Source organism: Tamandua tetradactyla, chromosome 4 (assembly GCF_023851605.1).
Source record: "Tamandua tetradactyla isolate mTamTet1 chromosome 4, mTamTet1.pri, whole genome shotgun sequence".
NCBI lineage: Eukaryota > Metazoa > Chordata > Mammalia > Pilosa > Myrmecophagidae > Tamandua > Tamandua tetradactyla.
The window spans coordinates 151,858,392-151,882,852 of record NC_135330.1 but is presented as its reverse complement, the minus strand read 5'-3'; the positions used below and the strand labels follow the sequence as shown (position 1 = coordinate 151,882,852).

The window sequence follows — 24,461 nt, the reverse complement described above, 5'->3', positions numbered from 1 at the left end:
TCATCATAGCATCACAATTTTCTTAAAGGTCATTGCCCATACTCCAGATTTATAACTAAAATCAACTGCAACACCTTTTGCAATTTTCGAGAGAGAAATATTTATAATACTTTCAACAATTTAGCTTTTAATATATTTATGAGTTTTACATGCACTCAAATATTCTGAGGTTTGTTGTTTAAAACATTGTATTAACTATAAAATGAATTGAAATAATTTTTCCTGAAATAATGTGTCTTCTTTTCTAATATTAAGGTCAGTAAGGTATGTGTAGTGAGAATAAAAATAAAAAAAGAAGCCAAAAGCTATTAGTGCCAATTAAATGTGTGAGAAGTGATGATATTGCATACTATAATTCTTTTAAAACATTTAATTATAGAATCTTGCTATTCCTTGGATGAACATATTTGCTTATTCTCAGAGAATATAATTAAAGTGTCCATCGACTGCCACGAATACCTCTTCAATCTCTAGTGTCTGAAATTACTTGCCATGAACATTCTGAGTTCTGAGAATTCCAGCCAGTCCTGCAATCCTCTGGCAGAGAGCATGTATCATCTAAGCCACAGTGGCAATTTTTACACAACCTCTTGCCATTTCCTAGGATTAGCCCAAGAACCATTCTCAGATGAACCTTCTGAACTTCCACATCATGACATTAAAAAACAATGACAGTTAGCTCAAGGGTTGCAGCTGCAGTTCCCTTCCTTCTGTTAGTGTTAAAGCTATGAAATTTGCTGGAGGGAAGGAATGCACAACTTCTATTTCCCTACTGTCTGAAATTATTTTTGCTGAGAAATGATCCTTATAGATCACCAACAGTCAAGAATTCTTTATTTAGGAAGACCCCAAAGCTTGTGACAAATATAAGAAGGGTTATTCTCAAAATATAGATTAAATGTGCTGCCTCCAAAGCAATATTTTTAGATAGATGGTTAGCAGCAGAAACAGAAACAGAAACAGAAGAAACACTTTGTGGCTCCATGGCAGAGGTAAATATATATTTTAACACAATTTGCCTGCAAACAAGGACTGTTTCATTTCTTAATTCCAGTCTGCCTTTCATCCAATGATGGAATATTCCCTAGTTATTTATTATCTTCCACAAACACACACACACAGTAAAGTAATTTGAAAAAAATGCAGAGACTTAACTTTTGGGATTCAGACATGTTGAGCAAACATGCCAGTACCTTACTTTTATGGAAATTCACTTTGATTTCAACTTAAATAGAATTGTGTATTTCTTGTCTGAATAAGGTCAAAGTATTTTGTATTTTCATAACCACCTTAAAATTAATTAATAAAAATTGTAAAAATTACTTTAGAGTCATTATGACAGTTTGACATTGTGGGTGAGACTGATAGCTATTTTCTATACAACATATAAGAGTTTACATTTATGTTCAGGTTTAAAAATTATAATAGAAAGGAATACATTTTATTTACTAGTACATCTGTCTACATGCATTGTTACTCCATAATAGAACACTACATATATTACTTTACAGTCAAATTTTGGGCAATTAGTACATTTTGAAAGGTAGAAGCAAGGATATCATGTTTTAGCCACAACATTCTGATAGAGAAATTTAAGTTTTAGAGCACTATTGTAGTGCTATTGTAGACAACAGTAGTGCTTAGTTTGCCAGAGATGCTGTAATAAACAACACAAACTAAATAGCTTAAAATCAGGAATTTATTGTTTCACAGTTTTGGAAGCTGGAAGCCCAAAATTACAGTACGTGAGGGTCATGTTTTCTCTGAAGAGTGCAGCATTGTGGTGGAACTGGCGATCCCTGACTCAATCTCAACCTCAATCCCCCTACTGTGTCCAGATGTCTTTGCTATGAAGGAGTCAATCTTAGTAGATGAAGGCCCACCCTGATTCAATTTGTCCTGACTTCCACTGATAATATCTTCAAAGGACCTATTTACAATGGGTTTATACGCACAGGATGGGGGTTGGAATGTACACAGGTCTCTGTGAGGAATGCGATTCAATCTATGCATACACAGAGGGAACAAGCATTTCTTGAAAAACTAGGTCCTGCACTATGTACTAAGGACACAGAAATGCAAGAGTTTCCTGATTAAGAAATGCACTCTCCAATGGTAAGTGAATAAAGGCAATTAAAATGTTATGATGAGTTCTATAATAAAGGTACGCAGAATATATGCAGAAAAACCACAATGGTGGGTACTTTCCAGGGTCCCAAAGAGGCTCCCGAGAGAGAATATCAGTGTTAAATCTCATCAATAAGACATATTTTACCTTATTTTGAAAGGTATATATATCATTGTCTTAGTTTCCTGGGGCTGCTGTACCAAAATACCTGACTTTTCCCTTAAACAAAGGAAATGTATTATCTCATGGTTCTGGAGGTGAAAACTCAAAGCGAAGGTGCCAGCAGGACCTTGGTTCCTCTTAAAGCAGACAGTCTATTCCATGCATCCCTTCTGTCCTTTGGTGGGTGGGCAGACGTCCGTGGTGTTCCTTGGCTTGTGGCAGATTAACTCAATTTCTGCCTCCATCACATGGGTCTCTCTCGCTCTCTCTCTCTCTCTCTCTCTCTCTCTCTCTCTCTCTCTCTCTTGCTTTAGGTGCCCAAATTTTCTGTTTTTATGAGGTTACCAGGCATATTGGATTAGGCCCACCCTAATCTAATTTGACCTAATTTTAACTAATAAAAAGTTCAAAGATTCCATTTACAAACGAATTCATGTTCATAGGTCTGGAGTTTAGGACTTGAACATGTCTTTTGAAGGGACACAATTCAATCCATAATAATCATTTTTTTAAGGAAAGTGTAATCTTCTACCTAGACTATATTGAAATGTGCAGATTTATCATTATCAGGACAATGCCTGGCTTCAAGCAGGTTCCAGGGTTCTGATTCCTGCCATTGTATGATTTTGCGAAGTAAAACATGTTAGAACAGAATGTATATATTTAGTTGTTGGCAAATATCAAACTCGCTTCTATACTAACATTAGCAGTTAAGGCATTTTCTCCTCTCTGCATTGCATAGGGCATCCAAGGAATACTTAGAATCTCACACAATCAAGCAGAATTTAAACCTACACATTCATGGTCACCAATCTAAAACTGACCTTCAATAATCCTTCAATAGCCTACTCAATTTTTCCAATCATTGAATAATACTTACAATGATTCTTTAAAACTATATCCATTCTGAGTACTTGATATTACATCATATTACACTGGGACAATGAAAGATATAAAGCAATTTTTTTTTAACTTCCTGGCTAGATTATCCAAACCTATTCAATTTGGATACCATCTTTATTTTCACACTTATTTTGAAGATTGTGTTTCTTCTCCTATCAAGGCATCTTTCCATTTATGTTCTGACTCCCTTCCTCTTTCACTTGTTTTCTTGTCTAGTAATTACCCTGTTTCCACATCATTGCATCTTCTTATGCATTTTTCAATCTCATCATGATTTATATATTACATAATGCCTTCTACCTCAAAATTAAAAAAATTCTTGAATTGAGATTTCACCAGCCAATAACCATTCTAACTCTTTCCTCCTCTTCACCACAAAATGTGTATTGATTATAACTCCTGCTTCCTCCTTCCTGTCTCATATTTACTCCCAATCCACTCAAGCCTAGCATCTACCATATCACACCACCACGATAACACTACTTCAATTTAGTAGGATCTGCCATCCAATGAAAACATTTTAGTCTTATCAGTATTTGACAGATAATATCCAAGATTGTCAAGAACTCAGATAAGTTTTGTCAGTCAAAAAGGAAGACTTTAAATAAAAGAATTATAATATGAGGAGGGTACCAAGAACAAGAAAGTCATTAAAGGTTTTCAACTATTTTGTGTGAGATCTTTAGACCCCCAAAGTAGCAGAAAACATTCTAATTCTCCTTAACTTTAATGTGGACAAAGAAATTTTAAAAGGAGAACAGGAGACTGTTAATTAAGAAAATTATTATTTCTTTAGAATAGATAGAGCATGTGTTTTCTCCAAGGGACAATGCTTCTGAGTAGGATATGTAGTAAGTGAAACAATAGGCTTTGACTTTCTGACAATGAGAAAACACAAGCTAGAAAGGGAGGAGGTTTGCTTGCTTGAACTCATGGCCTAGAGCTCATCCCCTATTTGAACCCTGCAGAAAATGGCAGAGAGAATAAAAAGGAGATCTTTTCATTTGGGGGAGGACATGAGGCTGAGGAACTGCAAGACAAGAAGGACGTCTACATGTAAATGGCAATGTAAGCCAAAGGAGCCATATTGCAGTAGAGAAAGCCTTCTTAGGGTCACCCAAAATCCTCAAGCTTAAGTCTGAGGGGTTTTCTCCAGTGCTGTGCAAGTCAAAATCCAAATTGACCAGAACTTCATGCCTTTTTTTTTTTTTTTTTTTTCTGTTTTAACTCCAGCTTGACATTGCCCTGGTCTTTCTGAGCAGGACTTTGTGTCCTGGGACACTACTCTTGAAGGATAATAGGCACAGAGTGGAAAGGGAAAAGAGGCTTTATGTACTGTGTCCCTTTCTACCTCCACTGAAATTAGTACCACAGATTCCATGAGGAGAGTTTCATGAATGCTCCCCTATGGCAGGAGAAAGGAGTGAAGAGACTCATTATTCTGGACTTACAGGTCTCTAAAAACAAAGAGCAGAAAGGAAGACCAAACTTTAATAGCTCCCTGTAAGTTACCTGGAGTCCTCCTTTGAAAAGGAAGGAGTGTGAAGAAGCACCTGGGTTATACACAATTGACAACTTCCTCCTTCATTTAATCTCCTGTGATTACCTTTTTAAAAAATTATTTCAGTATCTCTGCCGTATGTTCCCAGTCTCCTTGCTTGACTTGAATTCATTAACCACAATATTAAATTTTCTAAGTCTTGGCCCTAGTTGCTTCACTTTCCCATCAATCACACAGTTATGAGAATTCTACCTCAGCAATTTCCTTGAATAGCAAACTTCTGTCTAACTTCAGGGCAGCACCCTAGTAAAGCCATTATGATTTCTCACCTGTCCTTGGGAATACCTTTCTACTTGGTCTCCACACATTCACCCATGCCACCCTCCAGATCATTCTCCATAAGGCATCCAGACAGCCCTTTGGACCCCTAAATCCAATCTCTAATCTTACTTTGCATAAAATATTTCAATGGTCTTCCTGATCTTAGAACATTCTCCCTTATACCCATGTCCTTACTACAATCAGCTTTACTAAGCTCCTAAAGACCTCATTTGGTTGCCTTTTATTTTCCTTTTATATCTCTGCCACAGAAGAGATTTCCTTTCACCTTTAACAGTCATTTTCTTCTGTTAGCTTGGATAATTTCCATTTATGCTTTATAACCGTACTTAAATGTCAAATATTTGTGAAGGTTTCTCTGAACCCTAACTTAAATTATGTGTGCTTAATATAGAAAAATAAATATAGAAGGAATAAAATGTATGTCATATATAATATATTGATGGTATGTAACATAAAAAATTGGGCGGGCCGCAGTGGCTCAGCGGGCAAAGTGCTTGCCTGCTATGCCGGAGGACCTCGGTTCAATTCCCGGCCCCAGCCCATGTAACAAAACAAACAAAATACAATAAAACAAGAAAATGTTTAAAGATGTTTCCCTTTCTTCCTCCCTTCCTTCCTTTAAAAAAAAAAAAAAAAAAAAAAAATTATATGTAGTTATAGTTTTTCATGTTGCTTGTCTATTCTAAGTAAGCACATGTGTAATTTTTTATGTTTAATTTTATTTTTATTTTTATTTTATGTTTATGTTTTATTGTTCTCAACTGGAACAATATATCATTTAGGGACTGTATCCCTCTGAATTGTAATGGACAATTCAGAGTCTGTATCATAGTATTCTCTTTCTCTGTCTTTATTTTCGTTCTTTCCCGTCATTCCAGCCTTTTTCTTTCCTTCCCTGATATCTTTTGTACATAAAGAAATATACGTTATAGAGTTGATGGAGGCACTGAGTCAGAGTTCAAGAAGTAAAATAAAAAAAATCAAAGCAGTGATACTGACAGTGAGTCAGCACAGAAAAGATGTGAATAGAATGAAAGAGAAATAGAAATATAGAGATTTGCAAATTTAAATTCATAAAAAACCCAATTATTTTTCAGAAATTAAAGTTTTGAAAAACAGAGTTAAAACTTCCTCTTTGTTTTCATCTATTGTGTAAAAGAGAATTTGGAATGTTATACACTATTCCACTACTCAAATGCCAGTGTTTTAAGTTCTTCACGTCCCCCTTATATTCATTTCCGCATGTGTACTGCATTTTCAATAATTGTAAGTAAGATAGAGGTTTATTTTGTGTTCTGAATTTTCCACTCAAATTACCAGAAACACTGTCCAACATAGAGTTTATAATAATCACTTAAATAAGGACATAATATTCTACTGAACTTCTGCACCATGATTTATAACTGTTCCCTTATTCTTCATCAATTTTCTTCTAAATTTTCTGTATTAAAAATGAGGCTGCTGGGTACACAGGTGGCTCAGTGGTAGAATGCTCACCTTCCATGCAGGAGACCCGGGTTCAATTCCCGGACCAGGCACCCAAAAGAAAAAAATAAAAAAAAATGAGGCTGCAGTTTAGTGGTCGTATATTTTTCAGCCTTTATTTTTTAGGTTCATTTTCAAAGAGGAATATTACTGTATCAAAGTTGATGAAACATTTATAAGTGTAGATTATTTTAATTAAATTCAAACAGAGCACATAGCATAAATACTTGGAATCTGCAAGCTTCCTTTTTTCCCTACTTCCTTCCTTCTTTCCTTCCTTCATTCTATTATCAACTCTTTTGTTATTTTTGACTGACTGTGGAGGAGGCATTCTAGTCTATTTGAAATTAGCTTCCCAAAGACAAAATTACTGTTTGAGAATATAACATCCAAAATGCGGCCTGTGAATCAGATAGTCTTTTGTGAGAGAAAACTGCATTATGCATTGAGTTGCCACAGATTGAATATTACTATTTCAAGAATTTTTTTTTCTCTCCAAACTTTTCAAAAATAGGAACAGATATGTGGAAAGAATTTAGGATTTCCTCATTTTTGCTTATTTTGTTTCCTTTGCTTCCTTTCTGTTGTCTGTCACTTATTTCATTTTTTTATGTCATTTTCCTAAAGATATATTCTTAAATATGATTATCATACTAATTGTCTCATTGATGGTTAATTATAAGGCAGAGCTGCATTAGTTTAGCAAACTCATTCTTTCTTTCAGAAAAGTATATTGACTTTTGATAGAAATGTTCCTCTATTCCTGCCAAATACTTTGTTTTGCAAGTGCTTTAATTTTCTTTAAGCTTAATTTTCTTTCCCTGTTCATTATGTACTGGAACTGCTGAAAATACTGGCAATCTCTCCTTGTTTTGCCTTGAGCTACATTGGACTTTAATTTTTTAAATTTTTTTAAATTTTATTTTAAGGAGTACAGTTGCTGAGAAAACTTAATGGACAATTCAGCAGCAGTTTTATTCCAACAAAAATAAAGAAAGAAGAAATGCATGAAGGGGAAAAAGCTTAGATAACAATGGGTGAATGCTTACAACATATATTGGAATACCCAGAGTTAACACAGACGATGTAGATTTAGGAGGACATGTAGTTACAACTTAAATATTTTTTTAAATAACTTAATTCTTTGGAGTCTACCCCTAATTATTATACTCTGCAATTGCATTTTAAGTGATCAGCTCGAAATCTAAAAATTATGAGATTATGAGAATGAAAGAAAGTGTGAGTAAAGATAGTTTTTTTTTTAAGTCTTTGAAAGCTTATCCTCACTCTGCTACATTAAAAAATAATATGGAGAAATCAGGAATCTGTTAGAAAAAAGGATAAATAGTGACAATATAGTGAAAGAGATCACAGTGCTTATTCAGAATTTTCTACACAGTATGAACCAGCGTGAATGTTGACTGCAGGCTCAGCACAGATACCGTTATAAAAACCTATAGACCAGTGCCTCGTTTTATCTTTTCAACTTCCCACTATGAAACTTCTTTTCAAATATCCTTCTGCTCCCTTCTATACCTTGGTTTCCATGAAGCCATTCATTTTGTGAAATGTGTCTCTGTCCCTGAATCTGTCATAGTACAAGTAGAGAAGCAGAACAAGTAGGAGATATATATTAATAGATTTATTGCAAGGAATTGCCTTACGTGATTATGAAAGCTGGTAAGCTAAATCCAAAATTTATAAGGCAGGTCATCAGGAAGGGCAGTCTCTAACTCTTCGGCAAGAGCTGAAAATGTCCAGAGGTAGAATTTTGTCTTCTTCAGGAAAACCTCTGTTCTGCTTTTCAATTGACTGAATCAGGACCATTCAGATTGCCTAAATCATCTCCTTTGCTTAAAGGTAACTGATTTTGGCCTTTGATCGCACCTACAAATTACCTTCATAGTAACCGCCTAGATTAGTGTTTGTTTGAATAACTGGGAACTATCCTCTAGCCACTATCACACTGCCCTTCATCTCAAATATCTGCAAAGAGGGAGGTGTTCACTCAATCTTATGCACTCTGGGTCCTTCTCTGAAAACTGGAAATGTAACCATGAGAGTTTGCTTCTTTTTATTTGCTGAAGATAGATGATACAAAACTTGGGTGCTGAAAAAGATGTGTTGTCTTCTGCTTTGTGGACCAGCAAGGAATAAAATGGCAAAACGCAGAATGAGAGAGTGCTCAGAGAGAAGCAGATGTATGCATCAAAAGGTGCTGAGTCTACTAGAATAGTTTTGTTTTGTTTTGTTTTTCTAGTTGCTTCTGATGTCCAAACAAATTATATTCTTGGAGTATTTGACAAATCCCAGGACCCTTGCAATACATTACCCTTTTGGTTTAAGCCTTTTTGAGTTGGTGTCTGTTACTTGCAATCAAAACTATTCTAGCTCCATGAGATTTTCAAACAAGCTAAAAAGGTACTATAGAAAAAATACAAAGTAATGAATAAATAAAGAAGACATTTGCCAAAGAATAAATAAGGCAATATATGATCCAAATCTCAGCCTCTGGAGTCAGATATAATTATTTCAAATCACCCCAGCAGTGTAGACTTACATTCATTAATCAAAACTTTTAATTAGGCACCTCCCATCACCATTGTCCTCAGTAGGATGTATATTAGGACTAAACAATCCTTATCACATGGAGCTTAAAGCCTCATGCATAATAATGCCTATGGTTCCATATTTACCATCTCCAGGACTCTGCATGGAAACAGAGGCTTAGAGTTATGTCTTAAGCAAGATCACAGCTTGTAAGTAGAGATGCTCTCCTCACACAAAATCCTAAGCAGATAGCCTAATTTCTGCATATAGTTATCACTTATTAAATGTTAACAAGAAAATGGTCTCATCTCTAATATCAGAGAATTGATCAAAGATGCCTCTAAAGTCACTTTCAACTCAGACAGTTCATTAATCCAGATTAAGAATAAAAGTTGATATCATATTGTCAGAGACTGCTGCTGCCAGCACTATTTCCATTCTCCTTTTCCTCCTTAGTAACAGAATCCTAATATCATTCAGGGGAGCAAGGCACGGAGGAAAAGATAACATTTTGAAATTTCTCTTGCAGGTTGGTGTGGCATTATATTTAATTCTTGCCAGTGAGATATAAATTGAGTGGCACTTCTGGGGAGGTTCCTTAATAACGTATAGGACAGGCATTCTGGCCTGAGTCTCTTTATGCCACTCTCACTTTCCGCCTTTCACCATTCTGGAAAATCATATCATAAAAAGAACTCTAGCAGTCATCTTGTGAACTTGCGGATGAAGCCATACATTATGGATCACAGAGCTGAAACGTCGAAGAAACCTTGGATCTAGCTGATTGCACAGAGCCAGCAAACCAACCCTGATCTGCTACTTCTGGGATTCTTTCATGAGGGGGAATAAACCATGTTGCATTTCAACATTTGTAGTCTGATGTCTATTACTAGCAGCAAAATGTATTTTGTAAATTATGCAGTAAGTTTTAGTGCATAACAATTTAAGGTGAGTATAAATAGATGAAAATCGGAAAGCTGCAAGGATGACCCTCAATTATGAATAGCTATAGGTATGCCTCATCCTCTCAAATTTGTCTTTTCATAATCTAGCTCCAGCTTGAAAAAAAGAATTTGTATTAAGAGAAGGGGGGAGGCACAAAATAATGCCATTTATATTCTTTAGGACAAATATAAAATGTTTGCTAAAAGATAAAAACTGGAAGAAACCAACAAGACTAAGGAATACATGCCAGTCAGAGATAAGAAGGCACTTGCATCTAAAGGTTAAAGCATTTAAACCTTTATGAGATGTGGAAATACCCTGCCAACGCTGGTATACTTTCTTGGCATTTATCTTGTCATTTAAAGTCCTCACAGCAGGCATTATATTGGGTTTATTCATCGTGCTTGGTAGGAGATTGGAAGGCATAGTGAAAAGAATAGGGAGAGAAAAGGAAAATGAGAGATAGGCAGCAGGAAGACAAGTCATCCTTGGTGGCACACAATGAAAAGAGTCTTGGGTCTCAGCTGAAGAATTAAAAACAACAACAATATATTTATTGACCCCATTTTATGAGACAATATATTATACTATAAAAGAGATTACAACAGGACCAATTTCACCATAATTAAATAATTCACATTACTTGAGTTTGTATTAATACAGAACATCCATTTTAACAACAGTTTTCTAACAGCAAAACTTGGAAATAAAATTCTTCCCCCCTCACCTTTCTCCAACTCTTGCTGCTTCATCTCTATCTTTCTCTCTCTCTCTCTCTCGACTCCACTCTCCTTTGCTACTTATATTTACTCTTCCCCACTCCCCACTTCCCACACACTAGCTTTTTTCAATGGATGCAAAGTTGTTTAACTTTCAGGATCTCTTCAATTTCCTGGCATTAAACGTCCTTTTTCAAAAAAAGTTAATTGATTCTTGAGAAGAGATTAATTCATGAAATTACATCAGCTTCAATAATTCATACAGGCAAATTTTAAATAAGACAAGCCATATTTCTGACTTAGAAATCAAAATTAAATGATGAAGGAATAATTATATACGTGGAAGGATACATACCATACACATACTCCAAATCTAACTCAAATTTTAAAGCTGCAGTTGATTTTTAATGTTATTTTCCACAAGCATTGCAGTTTTCAACTATTCCAAGTTTAGCACTGCTAGTGTGCTTCTAGCATAACAGTTTTCCTCTTTATATATTGCTTTATCTACCCAAATCATGAAGCTTATCCTCGGGGCTCTTCCTTTTCTAAAGACTTATAACAGAGGCTGGTCCCCCAATTGCTTAGAAAAATTGTTATCTAATGGTTGTACCTCAAATTGGATTATGTGAGCTCATTTTCTAGTCCTGGGACATTAGCCATTTTTTTTTTAATTCTCTAAGACTCAGTTTCTTTATTTGCACCATGGTGGTCATAACATTATTATCCTCATATGTTTGTTGCAAGGATTAAAGGAGAAATTATGTGTAATTATGTGTGCCAGGTATATAACCTGGTACAGAATGAACATTTTGTAAATGCTAATTCTTACATCAGGTCAATAGTCATATGATTAATCCCAAACGAAATTAAATTGCAGGCTACTTGAACAGAGGAAGCATGTCTTCTCATGATATGCATGAACCTTAGGACTTACCAAATTGCTCTATATGTAGCGAACATTCAGTATGTAATTGTGGGTTGATTCACTGTTGATATTCATTGTTTCATTTTAAGAAAGTAAAATACCTGCATTTGAATAAAACCCCACAACTCCGTTTTCTTGGATGATTCAATCTGTAAAATGGGATCAGTGTTTAATTCAGAGTTGTTTGGATGTTGTTCTTTTGTTTTATTAATTTTTAAGGGAACTAAAAATAATCTAATGCAGGTAGTGTAACCTGCAAAATGTCTAGCGCATGTAAACCTCTCATCAGATCTAACTAGCAATATATTTTACATATTCCTTCTTAGAGTCTAGAACATTTCACCTATGACTTTTATTGGTCTATATAACTTAATATGCATAAATTAATTTTCCTATGGCTTCTCTTTCTTTTCTACTTTTTAAAGCAAATATCTTTTTTCTTTTTTTTTGGTAGGGTGGGGTGGGTGGGGGCGATACATGGTCTGAGAATTGAACTCAGACGTCCCACATGAAAGGCGAGCGTTCTACCATTGAACCATCCATGCACCCAGCAATTACCTTTTAAGAAAGAATTTTTGTTAAAAGAGGTAGTTATTGCATTTTATTTTTTGCTTTATCAAGTAAACACTGACAAAACCTGGTAAATTAATTTTCAAATACAGCATTGTGGAAGAAAAACACATATAAAGATGGTCCTAATGTTAAACTTACGATTGCTGCCAAATTAATTCAATGACCAAAATAAAGTTATAAGGTATCAACACACATTTTCTACTTTAAACATTAGGAAACAGATTTATATTTGAAATCACCTTTGACGTTCCAGATTTGACTTTTATATGGTGGTGTTTTCCTCTCCTGCATGTTGGAAAGCAAGATTTATGCAATACAACACAACTTTTTCCCTGTATCCTAAACTGACATCCAAGATTCCTCTTCAGTTAAACTAACTGAAGTATTCAGCTGTAACAGTGTCTGGCTTACTTCAGCAACAATCTATTAACCTGTCTTTCTAGACAGCTGCTGCTACAAATACAGGAGATTGACAGGAACGAAGACACCAGCATGTTTGGAGATTAGACTTCAGTTCATTAACAAAGGTTTATGCACAATAAACTAATCAAAGTGTTGCTCAAAGAAAATACATCTAAAAAAAGAAGTACTTGCTATCTTTTTTAAATAATTAAATTTCAGAATTAGAATATATAATCATAGAAATAATAATTGTACATATTTAGGAAAATATATAAGCCTGTTCATATAATTAAAATAGCAACATATATAAATTGCTATCCCTTGTTAAAAAATTATATTAGGCTTATATAACATATAGAATGATGAGACAGTATATATAATACATTGTGATTAAATATCCCACATTAGGTATAATTATATATACCTTTATTTATGTAATTACTTATGATCTATATGATTTAGACGTATATGATACATGCAATACTTATATATTCTTGTATATGCTCAGATTATATCATCATATATTATCTATTATATAATATTACACCATTATATTCACATATAGAGATATTAACAAATAAACATCATAAAAGAGATGTTGGAACTAACAAGTAAAGAAGCAATGGGTATAGACTATTAGAAGTAAATTTTCCCAATGGTCATCTTATAAAAACTACAGAAAAATTAAAACAAAATTAAAGAAAAGTTTAGGCATTACGTCACTTGGAAACACTCACAGATAACCACTAGCACCTGAATGAATGTCTCTGATGGTATAACCGGTCTTGATGCCTCACCCTACAGCTCCATCATGCCACCCCCAGCACACCTACATTCATATCCCTTTCATGTCATATAGTAAAAGTTTTGTGAATGTTTTATTTGTTCTAAAGTATTTAAAAACAAAACACCCTTACTGAATTAGAAATCACCTATTATTTGAGTGCTCATAATTTCCCACCCACAATGCACTTTATTATAGACATTGCCTGGTCAGGAGAACAGCAGACAAAGAAGGAAGTCACTATACGGGCAGGAGTAATGGAAGTGGTCATCGTGAGAATACTGGTTGTCACGACATAATCTGCAGAAAAAGTGTACCTCAAAGTCAGAGAGTCACTGGGTGGCTTGTGGTACTTTCATGCTTGGTGATAACTAAATAGGCAATTGCCATGTTCACAATCTGACAACAAATGGTGATGGAGGACAAAGCAAACAAGAGCAGCATTAGTATTCAGGTGGCAGCCATCATTTTGCATCTAGTTGATGTCTTGTTCTGTCTCTTGTTATAGGTATCACCCATGGGAACCAGAGAGCCTAGCCCAGCAAATCCTTATGTTACAGACGGAAGTTACAAATTGCCTAATTGGGTCACTAGGAGTCATCGTGCTACTTTGTTGAATTGTTCTAGGAAGGGAACTATCCAGCACAGCAACTGCAGTTGGGACTACAATAGCTGTTTATGGTACTCCACAACCCTCTGCTATGATCTTTAGTTTTTTCTGGGCTGAGGTCTGTAAACTAGGATGTGATAGAGACAATTAACATTACATCTATACATGTTTGGGGATGGCATTAATCTCTACCATTTACCTGGATGTGTTGTTGCTTTCAATTAACTATCCTGACTTGGGTAGCGGAATAGTTTTAGGGTTTCATTTGGAGACACTGTGAGGTCAATATAACAGTTCTGATCATTGTGAAGTAGAGCCATCCCAATTATATACTAAGATGCCAGGTTAATGAACATAGGATGAGGTCATAGTCCATTGGTACCCTTGTGAGATGGACTTGGACTTGGACTGGTGTGCTATTTCTCTCCTAGGCTCCATTTACTTGAATTCTAAAAAGAGTTGTTGAAATGCTTTGTGATTGGTCATAAATTCTTAGGGAAAAGATATTGATATTCTCAACTTAGTTCAAATGTACAATTTATGATGCATTACATCACACAAAATTTCTATCAGAATTTCACAGACGATATTTTGTAAATCAAGATGGGAGAGAAGGTTTTCAATAAGAAGTTTGACAGATAACCCCAAATTAATCACTATAACCAAGAACCAGAGGAAAATTCTCTGCTTACACATCCAAAAAAAAGCTTCACTGTTCTTGATGATGGAATGAGATTCATTTAACATAATAATAATTACTTAAAAATAGTTAGAATGAAGTACTGTATTTAAGTCACTGCAAAGGCTGTAATAGTTATATTCCAATGGTTATATTATTGAAAAGTACGCATTTTAATACAGTCAGCCTTAATTTTTTAACTGTAAGTGAGAAACCCATGCAGCACATTGTAAACACTCCCATGAAGCTCTCCAAGATTTTACACAGAGGTCAGAATTTGCATTCCTTAGGATAGGGATTAAACTTCTAGGGTTCTCAGCTGTACATACTATTGTGTCCTTAGCATCATAACAAAAGTATTAGAACACTCTTAAATCCATAAATGGACAAAGTTTCCTAGTAAGCATTAAAAATAAGTGCATGCCTGGATAACTAGGCCATAACAAGAAAGAGTGTAGCCAAAAAATTAAAACTCACAGACACACAAAAGAATAAAAAATATAGTCCTTGTTGCAAAGATGTATAATCCACTCTTTCTATACAAGACCATAAAGCAAAGGAATTCATCCAGTCAAACCAGAAGTGCAATAAGAGAAAACCAACCAAGAAGCTAAAGAACTAATTTAGGGATTTACCAGTATTACAGAGTTATGCAATCTTCTGGTATCTGTAAGCTACTTCACACTGGAAAATTAATTTCATGCTTGCCTACTCCTGTAAAGCTCCTGACTGAAGGGTCTCGAGGTTTAGAATGGTCAAGAGAATGTCAAAAACTGCTATTGAAGAAAGTCAAGGAAAAAGCTATCAACATCACTGCAGTCAATAATCCTTTTCTTTTTTATAATAAACTACACATGCTAAACTAGGGATATCACCTGGCATGTGTCAGGTATAAACAGCCATTTATTAAGACATAATTTTTTTTTTTTTTAGGGAAAGAAGTCCTCAGTTTTAGAAATAAGCTTTTATGTATTTTTTAGAAAACTATTTCTTAAAATTAAAACAGCATACAGTTTTTTTATCATTTACTTTAGCTTTTAGCTTTTCATAAGATATTTTCTATAGTTGAATTATTTATCATATTTCTATAATAATAGATTCTTCCCATTATAATAAATTCAGTTTGTCTTTAAAATATATATGAATAAAACAAGAATGTTATAGAATATCACCCTTCCTAGTTTCATTTGGAAAAGTGTGAGCTCAAGAAAATGTATTTATCTATATAATTAGAGGAATAAATGAGAAACTGCAAGGATGGCAGTATTATGTTAAGAGAAATAAAGAAACATTCTGGAGTCTGTCTAAATATGGGGATGAAAACATGGATCATATAAATCTGGTAGACATATAGTGTTATTATGAGCACTTTGTTGGGTTTATGAAAGAAAATGAAAATGCTTCCATTGCAGTGGAGAATTAAAATATGAACAAAGAGGTAAGATCTTCAGAAGTGCAGCATTTGGCTAGTTGTTGTCTATCAGATCCATTTTAGAATGCTTGGGTAAGAGATGGACATAGAGATGCCTGCTCACATCGCTTCCGAGGAAAGACTTACTGCTCAGCTGCAGGAATGTGACCTGCAATCTCTAGTTTTCACCTCCTTGGGATCCAGCTCCGCTGCAGAGAGACCCTTTGTCTGAGGTTGGAGCAAGGTGGGCTGTTAAAGCCAGGCTGTTTAGTCTGGCAGCGCCGTCAGAGCTCTCTGCTCGGCTAGCCAAGGCTTTGTCAAAGCTACCTCACACAGTTTGACTTCTCCCTCAACTCGTTCTTTCTCCCCTCACCGTTTTTTTTTTCATCCACAGGTGCAGTTCTTAATAAAAATTTCACGTATGAGTTCATCTCAATATCTGCTTTTGGAGAACCCTGCTTGCCACACAGACATTCACACATCTAATTCTAAAACGTTCCTTAGACCCACATAGGGCTGTGGCTGAATAGATCTCCCTGGGCTCAACCCCTTCTCCCTGAAGACAGTTCTGAGAGAACAGGATAGAACAGTACATAGCATTACAAGCCCTCAAAATGTAAAACAAACAAATCTCTTGAAAGGCCTGCTGCTGTACATGATAGCCACATCCATGCTAAGCCTCATCCAGGTTGTTTCCTGACTTCCACAGCTGCTCTCTATCAGCTATTCAGCTTCAAGAACTTCTATGGGTATTTTGAGTTTAAAATATTGTTTGCTAGATGTATTTTATAATTTTTTTTCTCCTGGGCCCTAAAAGATCTGAAGCTCCTCACATAATTATAGTACTTAAATAATTTTACACAAGGTAAGCTTGTGTACTATTCCCTTCTATCACTTCTTCTTGCTGATTATCTTTTCAATGGCCTGTTATTGTCATATTGAGGAAGAGTTATAAAATTCACTTGGCAATCCAAAGGGCTTCTCTTTTTAGCAAAATTTATTCTGATACAGCAATTCCTTGGATTTTTCTTAAGCAGTCTCCTCTCACCTGTATGTCATTGAGTATACTTTCTGCCAGGGTCTCCTCTGAGGAGAACTTGTTCAACTTGTTCAAAGGCATAGAACATCTGCATTTTCTGCTTGAAGGAAGCAGAGGCCTCTGCCTATATTCATAATAGCTCATTTTATAGGATGTCTGGCATCCAAAGTCTCTGATGCTAAGACTCCTGCCCATAGTCCCACTACTGAATCATATTCCTCTGATCATCCCCCAGCCCTGGTCATTTGGGCCAATTTCCATATTGCCACGATGTGTAACTACTATTAAAAGTTATTATGTGTTTACCATGTACTAAAGCTTTTGATAAACGCTCTACATGTAGTATCATTTTAAAATCACTTATTCATTTAAATACAATACATTTTCATATAATAAAAATCCAAATGAGACATTTTTTTCAGTCCCCCAGGTTGCCAACTCCTTGGAATTTACTTATTGCCCATTTCTATTAGTTATGTTCATACTTCAAGAGAAGTATCATATCTAATTTATGACAATTTTATTATCATTCCAATTTTTCTAGATGAGGAAATCAAAGTTCTTAAAGTTTAAATCTCTTTTGCAGGTCACACAGTTAGCAGGTAAAGCAATCAGGATCTGAGGCAGGTCTAAATGACTCCAAAAAAAATGCTTTTAACCACTTTGCTGCACATCTGCCTGAAGGTATTTGAATGAACACAATCCCCAGATTTCCTGTTATAACAATGACAGCCAAAGCTAACTCATATGCTCTTTGATTCAAATTTTTAAAAGGCATCTCCTCCTTAAGACAGTTCCATCTGTGAGAACACTGTAATAATTTATTAACTTTGTTGCAACAGAGCATTGTCTTGTCATCACCAAAAATTTGTCACAAAAAATAATCTATCAATGAAGTGTCTGCTACTAGCATGATAGTACACATTGGCAAAATTATATGTGGCAGCCCTGATAATCCACATGATCTTTTAAACTGCAGCAGATAATCAAGAAGCATGATTGTTTCACAAGGTAGGGTCATGACAAACATATTTTAGCTAAGGAGGACGATTAATTTTCAGCAGTTATTATTCCTTCTAAAAGGAAAAGGTTTTGCAAGGCTATTCCCAGCACAAAACTACATGCAGAATGGAAACTAGCGGGCAGCGAAAATTCAAATTCAGAAATGTACAGGGAGCTTCAGGACTATCTAGAGAGGAAATCCTTCCCTAATAATAAGTTACTAGAAGCAGGCATTTTGCAGCACATATTGGAGGGAAGATTATTTTTCTAAGAGAATATCTGAAGTTGAAAAACTCAAAGTGAATTTTAAACAATTGAAGATGTAGAAATCTAGAGTTTCAATAAATGAATAAGAATATTCACACAGAGCGTTGACACATCAAATTTCATTAGTCTTGTATAAGGACAAAACAAGAGTAACAGTACAGAAGCAAAGAAGAGAAATTGAAATGGGCCAGAATGGAAAAGAAGACACATCCATCAGCTAACGCCTTTCATGAGTGTTCATAAACGTTACTTGCATATTAATGTAAATTCCAACGAAATCTTTAGTTTTAACCTGCAGGATGACCATGCATATTCACTTTCCATTTGAATTTAAAACTAACATTTTTACTTTGTTCATGAAATGTGGAGGCAGATAAATCTTGGAGTTATACCTTAGGAGAGAAATAAAAGCCTGGATGGATTCCACCCGACTTCTATATTTCTATTGATTCTGAAACCAAAAGTTGTCAGTTCAGGCAAATGAGCAATATCCCATGATTAGCTCTCTTTAACAGGACAGACTTTACTTTGAGATTCATGTTGTACATAATTCAAAAACACAGTTTGCCCATTGGGAATCAGAAGCATGTGTCTCAGAACAGAGGTTGTTTAGCAATACCTGTAAACATCAATCAATGTTTAACTAACATGCCTTTGAAGACACAGGGAAAGAAATTTCAAATGACATCATAAAAGCATTTGTATGAAACCAGAATAAAAAAATACCATAAATGGCCCCCATATCTAAATAGATCGAAGGAGCTGTCTTTGTCCAGATTCTATTACCTGAACTCAGGTTAACAGTGGTGAATAAAGATTATTGAACTATCATCCCTTAGATATGTATACGTTGTTTAAAATATTCTTTGATGATATCATATGATATATTATATGTACATAATAACACATAAACACCAAGGAAAATAAATTTCCTTCCACAAAGAATCAGCAACATTTTGCATATAATGCGTATTCCATTTAGTCTCATAGTTCATAACATGTTTTAACTGAATTTGATTCCATTAGAATTAAAACCCTATTAGAAGGACTTTTGTTGTTCTATTAACAGAAAAATCCCATCACCAACTTTGTTTATTAATATGCTCATCGACTGTTCCTGCCTCAATGCTTTACACATTAAAACAATACCTATCAGATGGAACCTGCTGCTGGTATCACATTTTTAAGTGGAAAAGATCCTTATTTTCCAGGAAATCTTTAGGATGTTAAAGACTCTAAGTTTTTGTAGAAATAGAATTATGTGGTGTCAACCATGTCTCTGCATACATATTCAGAGTATGTATTAAAACTCATGCATGTTTGAATCAGTGCTTTAGGAGAGAAGAAATCTTACTGCAAGAAAATAGCTTTGCTCAAACTTCTCATAAGAATCTAAATCACAGCAAAATTTCTTGGGGACAGGTTTTATTATATCAGGAAAAATGGAAAATTTCCTGAATTTTGATTCAGTTATTCTGCTTATAGGAAACAAAGACACAGAAATATTTTATTATTATTTATCACTATACAATTAGAATAGCAAAAATAGGGGTTATTTAAATGATCAAAAATAATAAGCTGGTAAAAATATAAGGTATATTTGAATGTAGGGACATAATGTAACCAAAAAATGAATATTATAGAAGACAGACAACATTCATTGTAAGATGTACAAGCCATATTTTAACTGACAACAAGCAGGTTATAATAGACTATGCCATATATTGTACTTGGTAGAAAAATATTGACAATTATTTTTAAAACAATGGACAATTATTGATTAAAGTTAGCTTATTCTAATATTGCAACTACATCCATAGAAAAACTATACTCACATAGTTTCTTATTAATTAATAATGTGTAAATTAATAGTGTGTGAATACATTAAGTTGTCATCCAATATAATAATAATAAGGAAATTTGGTCAGCACCAGTGCCAATGGACAGAACATAAGACCAATTACAACAAAACACTTGCTCTTATGAAGTACTTGTTCTCTGTGATCAAACACTAATCTAAAATGAATACATGTAGGAAAAATAGCCTATGTACATCATGAAAAAATTACATAACGAAAGAGTTGATAGTATCATTCCAAGACCGAGAAACAGATGTTTTTGAAACATTACTTTTATAGATATGAGAAATGAATTTTATAGGGTATTCCAGATTCAGTAGTGTACAGGAAACAGATTTTAAAAGAAAGCAATAGAATTTCCAAGAAAAATATGGGCTAATATATATTTTTAAATGGATGATAAGAAAAGGAAAGATGAATCCAATAAGAAAAGACTGTAAGAAAACTGAAGTAAAAGCAAATAGAATTATCTAATATATAAAATATATCTGAGAGCTTCTCACTAATAGAAAGGTAAAGGAAAAATAATAATAATAATGAAGAAAACAATAAATACAATAAAGAGTAAGAAACAAATATGCATAAAAGCAATAAGGGAGAAATGCAACAAGCAAAGAAATGATACTTTCACAGACTAAAACGAAAAAGCTGTGCATACAGATTTCTATCATCCTGTTCTAGGTATTTGATCCATATCTAGAACGATCCTGAAAGGATTTCTATTACTCCTTAATCATTTAAAAAGTGTTACATGTACACAGTAAAAATTAAAAAATGTAAAATAATTATAGTAAAAAATGTCTCACTCTCAGCCAGATTTCCAGTTCTCCACATCCCCCTGCTGAGGCATTAAAGTTTACTAGTTTTTAGATACCCATCTAGAAAAATTCTATGTATTGTGGTATATTATATTCAAATATGATTATGACATAGCACTCATCAGCACTTATTTTCATTTAATAATTCACTTTTTGGTGGGGAGGGGGATGGTGGTGCATGGTATGGGAATTGAAGCCGAGTCTCCCACATGGAAGGTGAGCATTCTACCACTGAACCACTCATGCACCCTTAAATATCTATTTTTGAGATTGCTTCACGAAAGCAAATATAAATCCAACTCACTATAAAAATTGTTGCCTGATATTCCATTTTATGAATGTACCATGTTAAATGAAATGGCATGAAGTAATCTCTATTATTGTTCCCCAGAAACTTCTGAAAAGAACACACATTTTTGTATATGTCTCTGCTTCAAGTGTGGATATAGTTATAGGATATATTTACATAAATGGAATTATTAAATCAAATGTATATGTGTGCTCACTGTCATACATTATGCCAAATTGCTCTCCTTAGAGTTACTACCAATTAATATTTTAACAAGCTGTATGTGCAAGTGTTCTTGCTAACCCTACATGAGATTGAACTTTTCATCTTTGCGAATTTTATTGGTAGAACAACATCTGCGATTATTTCACTTATTACTAAATGGCTACAATATAAGAAAACTGTTTATATTAGTTTTTTTCTCTTGCTGCTGAAATAAATTATCATGAATTTAGTGGCTCAAAACAACGCCATATTTTTCGTTTCAAAGTTCTTTAGGTCAGAATTCTAGGTCCTATGCTTAGGTTCTCGCTAGGATGAAATCAAATGTTCAGCAGGATGTGTCCCTTACTAGAGGCTCTGGGAAGGATCCTCTTCCAAGCTCATTCAAGCTGCTACCCAAATCCAGTTTCTTGTGGCGGGGCCATCTTTATAACTAGAGATTGCCCACATTCTTTCTCCCGTTTTCCACACGGCCCCTCTAGCAATGGTGTGTTGAGTCCCTCTCTCTTCGAATCTCTCATCTTCTTCTGCTCCATCCCTTTGACTTCAGCTGAAGAAAATGTTTTCATGAAGTTAGTTTGGACCCACTCAAATAATCCACAACACTCTGTATTTTAAGGTCCATAACTTTAATCATATTGGCAAAGTCATCTTCTCCATGTAACCTGACAGTCACAGGTTACAGGTTATCTTTGGAAGAGAGGCATTCTGGTTACCACACTTCTATGTGTGTATAAATTCTCTAAACCCACATCGGAGAAGAAATGTGCTAGTCTATTATTCTAACCTCAGAAATCTAAACATATGTTATGACAGGGAAAAAAATGTCAATCTTATCAAACTTCAGTGAGGAATAATTGTAACCATGGATTACAACTTGAGTTTGCATCGTCAAAGCAGTTTAGGCATATTCATAGATGCGCACAGATCCTGAAAAATACCTTAATAAAAAACTCTAAACACAATAGTTGAGTACTCGCTTCAGTAGCACATATACTAAAATTGGAATGATACAGAGAGGATTAGCATGGCCCCTATTCAAGGATGGCACGCAAATTCGTGAAGTGTTCCATATTTTTAAAAGAAAAAAATAGTTGAAAACATATTGCAATGATTAACTCATAAAACCAAATCAAGAAATGGGAAATATATGGTAGGAAGCTAATATATAATGTGGGGTGTATATGTGCAATTTTTTAGGTGTCTGTTCTAAGGATATAATCTTAATGTTGATAAAATGTTATTGAGAGATAATGCTCACAGTAGTACAAAATATTAGGGACCCCCCTCCCCCCCAAAATGGCCATGTGCTCATCACCAGAAGCTGCGAATGTTAGGTTACATAGCCAAGAAGATTTATGGTTCAGACAAATTTAAGCTGACTAATCAGCATAATCTAAAATAGGAGATTATTCTGGATAATACAGGTGGATGTAATGTAATCACAAGGGCCCTTAAAAGTTTAAGCAAGAGGCAGAAGTGTAGGTTGGATTGATGTGATATGCCATGGGCTTATTCCACCGCTGCTAGCTTTGAAGATGGAGAAAGAGACTACCAGCCAAGGAATACTAGCAGCCTCTAGAAACTGGAAAATGCAAGGAAGCAAATTCTTCCTTGGAGCCTCCAGAAAGAAGGGCACATTTATCTTAGCCAAGTAAGACCAGTGATTGATTTCTGGCCTTCGGAAATGTAAGGTTATAAATATGTTGTTTAAAGCCACTAATTTTTGGTAATTTGTTATGGCAGCAAAAGTAAGTTAATACAGACATTAGTTAAAGTATTTTTAAAAAGAGTTCTAATGATGTGAAAATATTTTTATAAAACATCAAACTGAAATTATAGAATTCAAGTTCAAGAAATTATAGACAGTTCAAGGAAAAAATTAGAAACTTGCCCAAACTGGCTTCAGGGTCTTCAATATTTGCTTCAGGGAAAAATTAATATCTCACAGTACTTAGGAGAACAAGGTTTACAATTAAACTTTTATTTGAAGTCTGTATATATATTACTTATTGGCTCTGCATAGACATGGTAAAGTTTTATAAATAAGTTGATTTTCTATTTAACATCTGTGAAATGAAGATAATTATATGTAATCCTTATGAATACTCTGTTTTTTCAGTGAAATGATATTTGCAAAATGCATATTCCAGTACCTGGCACCTTATACATACTTGGCAAACTTTAGTTTATGGTAAAACCATTATTCTTACCCTTTAAACCATCCATCTCTTAAAACCAAGCAGTTATGTTAAACACTGTTCCCCAAATAGTATCACACCATTTTTTTTTAGAATTTTTTTGAATGATAACTCAAATGAATATTCAACTGGTATAATGTCAGGAAGATTCCCAGAGCAGAGAAAAAGCTTTCAGGCAGTGTAAGATAAATATTCCCATCATGTAGGCAGGTAGGATATTCTGACTTCTCAGGATCTGTTTACTTACATTTAATCAATTCATGACTACAATCTTTTATAAACTTCTAGCCTCTGATTCTATAACAGTCAAATTCTATGCATCCTCCAGTAGCTTTAATGGTAAAGGCAATTGTTTTGTGTTTTGGGGAAGGTGCGATGAAGTAGACCTGGGAGAATTACTTAGAAGCAAATGAGTCCATAGAGTTGCAATGCCACAGAATAACAAAGACTAAAGCAGTTGAACTGAAAATGATACATCATTCCATCTAACTTTCTTATATATGAGATAATGCATCCCAATAGAATAAATAACCATCTGAAGGTTACACTGCTTCAGACATCAAGCAAATCCAAGCGTAAGTCCTAGTTAGCCTATTTCTGGTAATACACATTTTTTTGTTTCTATGTTTATTTACCATTCTA

General features: G+C 34.5%; 1 long non-coding RNA gene and 1 other non-coding gene across 2 annotated transcripts; both read left to right on the top strand.

The window, feature by feature from the left end:
• The first annotated feature begins 6,221 nt into the window (after positions 1-6,221).
• LOC143679442 (uncharacterized) lies at positions 6,222-9,937 on the top strand. The gene is made up of 2 exons (XR_013173769.1): positions 6,222-6,302; positions 9,601-9,937. It is a non-coding gene; the product is annotated as an uncharacterized LOC143679442 (long non-coding RNA).
• A 12,653-nt stretch (positions 9,938-22,590) lies between these two features.
• On the top strand, positions 22,591-22,697 carry LOC143681808 (U6 spliceosomal RNA). Its single transcript, XR_013174866.1, has one exon. It is a non-coding gene; the product is annotated as a U6 spliceosomal RNA (small nuclear RNA).
• The last annotated feature ends 1,764 nt before the right edge of the window (positions 22,698-24,461 follow it).